The sequence below is a fragment of the Chrysochloris asiatica genome, unplaced genomic scaffold (assembly GCF_000296735.1).
Source record: "Chrysochloris asiatica unplaced genomic scaffold, ChrAsi1.0 scaffold00048, whole genome shotgun sequence".
In the NCBI taxonomy this organism is placed as follows: Eukaryota; Metazoa; Chordata; class Mammalia; order Afrosoricida; family Chrysochloridae; genus Chrysochloris; species Chrysochloris asiatica.
In genome coordinates, this window is record NW_006408566.1 from 3,960,878 (window position 1) to 3,966,892 (window position 6,015).

A 6,015-nucleotide genomic window follows, 5' to 3' on the forward strand; every position below is an offset into this window, starting at 1 on the left:
CCTAGGGCCCTCAGTTTCTAGACTGTAAGATTAACCACTTCCCCTTTTTTTGTTTAAAAATACCTTCTACCTTTATAGTTGTGACAGTCATGGTTAGTAATGATAACAACTACTCACTATTAAATCATAAGAATCTTATCCCCATCTCTTTTTACCAGACCCATCCAGACAAGACAAAAACTATTCAGTGAGGACTCTACTGTCCCCAACACACTCTTAAACTAAACTCCCTCTTGAAAACTTGTAAGCTAGTCACTGTGCCTTTATTGCCCTCTCATTCTAAGTAGCCAGTGTCTAAGTTTCCCATCCCTATTGATCCTGTATACAGAGGGGTTAATAAGATTGATATTTGATGTGAAGATTCCTTCCCTCTAAGTTGGTATTTTGAGCTATTACAGCTGTAAGTATAGGTCAAGTTCATCAAATTGTAGCAATTTACACTTATTTCCTTTATCAAAAAAATTATGATTTTTTTATCTTCCTCTAGTTGAGTTATGATTATCAAGCCATTGAGACTAGGTCACATGAGTACTATCTGCAAGTTTGGGCATTTTTGTTCATCTCCCCTCACTTCTTATCAGCTGGATGCTTCACTCTCAGCTCTAGTCCTCCATGGTTATGTCCTTGTTCATGGGCTCAAGAGTTCCCAGGTCTCACTGCACATCAGACCAACCAGCCCTTCCTCTTTTCTCTCTCATCTCCAGGTCAACAGGATTCTATGGAACATGGTTGAATTCAGCCCATTTCTTTATTGTTGTCTTTCCCCCCTTCTAGTAATTAGTAGACCAGCGTGTTCACCAGCAAGCTTGCAGGTCTGCTCAGGTTCCCTTTGAATTTCAATCTTGGAGAGGGGTTTGTCCTGATGGGACTTGATTGCTTTCCTTGATGGCTCCCTGGTGAACGACTTGCTTGTTCTTGTAGTAGTCAATCATACTGCCATTTTTGTTTAGGATATTTTTCTTCTGATCTTCCTTTGAAGGTATATTTTCTGTTGTAATAGCTGTTCCAGGCTGGTCTGTTTGTCCTTTCTAGTGGGAATGTCCCACCTCAGAAGGTCCTGGATGGGGCTCAAGATTCCACCTAAGTTTCTACACTTTGTAAAGGCTCCACAAGAAGCCTATTTCGCTGGGCAAGTTCTACATGGGTGCTTGTTGTTTGCATCTTCTTTCCTCTGTAGATAAACGTAACCTCAGTTTCTCTGTGGATAATTCTTAGATGGAACTGAAAATCTCAAAAAAGTTGTTGTTAAGTGTTGTAGAGTTGGTTCTAATTCATAGCAACCCTGTATAGGGTTTCTGAGGAGCAAGTAGCTGATGGACTTGAATAGTAAACCATACAGTTAGCAGTCTGGTAATTACCCTACAATGCCACACCAGGACCTCAGAAACCTCAAGATATAAAAGGAAAACTGTCAAGATAATTATGTGCCATGTGTGATTGGAGATAAACACCAGCATATTGGTTTTCGTCTCTGCTGTTGTTGATAAGTGTCATTGAGTCAGTTCAGACTCATGACCCTGTATAGGGCTTCCCAGGAACAATTGGTGGTTTTAAACCACCAAGCTTTATGGTTAGCAGTCTAGTGCTTATTCTACAACATCACACCAGAACTCTAATTGTTGTTGTTGTTGTTAAGTGCCATCAAGTCTGTACCAACTCATAGCAACTTTACGCACAGCAGAACGAAACACTGCCCAATCCTGTGCCAACCTCACTATTGTTGCCACACTTGAGCCCATTGATGCTGCCACTTTGCCAATCCATCTCACTGGGGGTCTTCCTCTTTTTCTCTGGCCCTCCACCTTACCAAACATGATATCCTTCTCCAGGGACTGGTCCCTCCTTACAATATGTCCAAAGTATAAGAGACGAAGTTTGGCCATCTTGGCCTCTAAGGAGCACTCTGGCTGCACTTCTTGCAACACAGATCTGTTGGTTCTTTTGGCAGCCCATGGCACTGTCAATATTCTCCTCCAACACCATAACTCAAAATGTATGGTCTTCCTTATTCAGTGTCCAGCTTTCGCATGCATATGAGGTTATTGAAAACACAATGGCTTGGGTCAGGCGCACCTTAGTCTTCAAGCTCACATCTTTGCTCTTCAACACTCTAAAAAGGTCTTGCGCAGCAGATTTGCCCAATGCAATATGTTGTTTGATTTCTTGACTGCTACTTCCATGAGTGTTGATAGTTGATCCAGAAGAATGAAGTCCTTGACAACTTCAATCTTTTCTCCGTTGATAAGAATGTTGTTTATTGGTCCAGTGGTGAGGATTTTTGTTTGCTTTATATTGAGATGCAATCCATACCGAAGGCTGTACTCTTTAATCTTCATCAGTAAATACTTTAAGTCCTCTTCACTTTCAGCTGTTGTTGTTGTTATGTGGCATGGAGTCGGTTAGCAAGGCTATATCATCTGCGTATCACAGGTTGTTAATGAGTTTTTCTCCAATCCTGATGCCATGTTTTTCTTCATATAACCTAGCTTCTCGGATTATTTGCTCAGCATGCAGGTTAAATAAGTACGATGAAAGAATACAGCCCTGTCTCACACCTTTCTTAATTTTAAACCATTCAGTGTTCGCATGTTCTGTTTGAACAACTGCCTCTTGGACAATGTACAGATTTCTCATAAACACAATTAAGTGTTCTGGAATACTCATACTTCATAGTGTTGTCCATAGCTTGTCATGATCCACACAATTGAAAGCCTTTGTCTAATCTGTTGTTGTTGTTGTTAAGTGCCGTCGAGTCGGTTCTGACCCATAGCGACCCTGTACAGGGTTTCCGAGGGTGTAAATCCTTATGGGAGTAGAAAGCCTGATCTTTCTCCCGTGGAGCAGCTGGTAGTTTTGAACTGCTGACCTTAAGGTTCGCAGCCTGATTCGTAACCACTACGCTACCAGAGCTCCTTTGTGTACTCTTGTTGTTGTTGTTGTTGTTGGTAAGTGCCTTCGAGTCGGTTCCGACCCATAGCGACCCTGTACAGGGTTTCCGAGGGTGTAAATCCTTACAGGAGTAGAAAGCCTCATCTTTCTCCCGCAGAGCAGCTGGTAGTTTCGAACTGCTGACCTTATGGTTCACATCCACATATTTCCACAAAGACTGCTCACCCACAAAAACTGCATAAGACAAATTACTCAATAATAACTAAGTTTAAGACTCACGATAGTCTCTAAATTTAAGAGAATGCCTATAACTGCTACTTAAAATATTTGCAAGTCATCCTGTCACCCTTCTCATTCATATGCAATGAATTCAAGACTCACACTTTGATTTAACTTAATCTGAGGTTGTAGGATCCCATTCTGAGCATGGAGCTCTCAGACCACAGCCAAGAAGGGAGAGAGGTAGAGCTGGCTAAAATAAAGTTCTGCAAATACCAGTTTTCCAAAATCAGAAGTTTCAATTATAATCACTGTTGACAGGATAACAAAGAGGCTCAGGAGTTGCTTTTCAAGTCCTAAGACAAAATGTGAACATTTTATAAAAACTTAAAGCAGATTTAGGGAGATTGAAGTTAGCCAGTAGGATCACTTGGAAATTTAGATTAAATGAATTAAGGAATCTACCTCCCATCTGATGAGTCTATGGAATCATGTACCATCTATTAACAAACATATATTTGTTGGGGTTTTTTTAAAGTTTTTATTGTGAATTAAGTGAAAGTTTACAGGGCACATTTTCAGGTGTATATTCAACAAATCATACACCTTGTCTCATTACAATGAATATGCTTTGATGTGGGAAAATATCTATTGAATTAAGAAGAATAAATTTATTCTTTAAAAGTTGTAGTTAAAATAATAAACTGTTTGGAGTCCATTTGCTTTTCCATTTTAGGCACCTTATGAGTTGGAGCTGACTCACAGACAAAGGTTATATTTGTCATAGCCAAGGGGAGAGGATAATAAAATAGTGCTGTAATTATCATTAAGAACTAACTGATAACTTGTAACTGCCTCATGGGAGACAATCGATATGGAGTCCTTGTACAATATTTTCAACCAGAAAAGGCCGTCAGCACAGGCTATGCACTTCAGAGAATTTTGTGTCATTATTTCTCCATTGTGGCCAAGCAACAAAATGCAGTACTTTCTTCTGTCAACCTGATCAGAGAGAATCAATGATTAGAGAATATAAACAGCTGTTGTAAAATATGGCGTTGGTGACAGAAATGAAGCTAGAGATCATGTAATAGAATTTTGCAAGACCATTGCAAATACCTTATTTATAATAACATATAAAAGGCAATTGTACACATGGACCTCACCAAGTGGAATACACAGAAATCAAATTGACTACACTGGTGGAAAGAGACAGTGGTAAAGCTTCACATCACCATCCAAAACCAGGCCAGGGGCAGACTGATCAATTGCTCACATGCAAGAAGAAAATTAAAACAAATCTATGAAAATGAAAATATGACCTTGAACCAACCTCAATTTAGAGATCATCTCAAGAAAATGTTTGCTGCATTAGACTGAAGACCATAAGAGTAGTGGGGATGACATCAAGGACATATACAGGGGGCGGGGGGAAATGCAATTAAGAAGACAGGAAGGAAAAAAAAAATACCAAAGTGAATGTCAAGAGACTCTGTAATCTGCTCTCTAGTGTAGACATGCTAACTCAAATGGAAGAAATAAGGAGCTAAAATAGTTGAACAGAAAATATCAAAGGGTAGCTAGACAAGACAAAGTAAAGTGTAATAAAATGTGCAAAGACCTGGAGCTAGAAAATCAAAAGAGAAGAACATGCTTAGTATTTCTTAAGCTGAAAGAACTGAAAAAAAAAAAAAAAATTCAAGTCTTGACTTACAGTATTGAGGGACTCTATGGGCAAAATATTGAATGATTTAGACAGTACAAAGAGAAGATAGAAGGAATACACAGTATCATTGTACCAAAGATACATGTTCTATGTTTAATCATTTGAAGAGATAGCATATGATCAAGAGCCAATGGTGCTTAAGGAAGAAGTCCAAGGTGTGCTAAAGGCATTGGCAAAGACCCAGGCTCTGGGAACTCATGAAATATAAATTGAAATCTTTCAACAAAGTGATGCAGTACTGGAAGCACTCGCCTATCTTTATCAAGAATTTTTGAAGACAGCTACCTAGCAAACTAATTGGAATAGATCCATATTTGTGACCATTCCAAATAGAGGAGATACAATAGAATGTGGAAATCATCAAACAATATCATTAATAGCACATGAAAGCAAGATTTTGTTAAAGACAGGTAAATAGTGATACATGCTCAACCTTGGAACAACAGGGCTCTGTAATATAGGAATCAAGCCACAGTCTGAAGAGAGGAAATAATGGTAAGAGGCTTGACTCTTTTATGAATATTGGTAAATCTTGCCTACTATTGTAAAATAGGCACTTAAGTGGGATAGAAAGGAATTTCTGGAAATATGATTACAGAAAGCTTGTAAGCCCATCTTCAGCCTATAACTGATTGGAATATCTAAAAGGGATTCTAGAACTTTCCCAGTGAAACAGGCCTTTTGTGGAGCCTTTGCAGTGGAATCCTTAGCCCCATCTAGAACGTTCTAAAGTGGATCATTCTCACTAGAAAGGACAAGTAGACAAGTTTGGAACAGCTAGAACAACAGAAGATACATCTCTGAGGAAAGATCAGTAGGAAAAACCCAAAACAAAAATGGTTACAGTGACATAAAATATATCTTCAAAGAAAGATCAGCAGGAAAAACTCAAAACAAAAATGGCAGTATGATTTACTACTACAAGAACAAGCAAGTTGTTCAACGGGAAGCCATAAAGGCAAGTAATCGGGTCCCTTCAGGACAAACCCCCCTCCAAGACTGAAACTCAAAGAAGTTTACATGAGCAGACATGTAAGCTTGCCGGCTACTATGTTCGGCTACTGGTGAGTGGAAGAGGGGGAAAGGCAACAATGAAGAAATGGTCTGAGTTCCACCATGTTCCATAGACTCCTGTTGACCTGAAGATGAGAGAGAGAAGAAGAAGGGCTGGTTGATCCTAA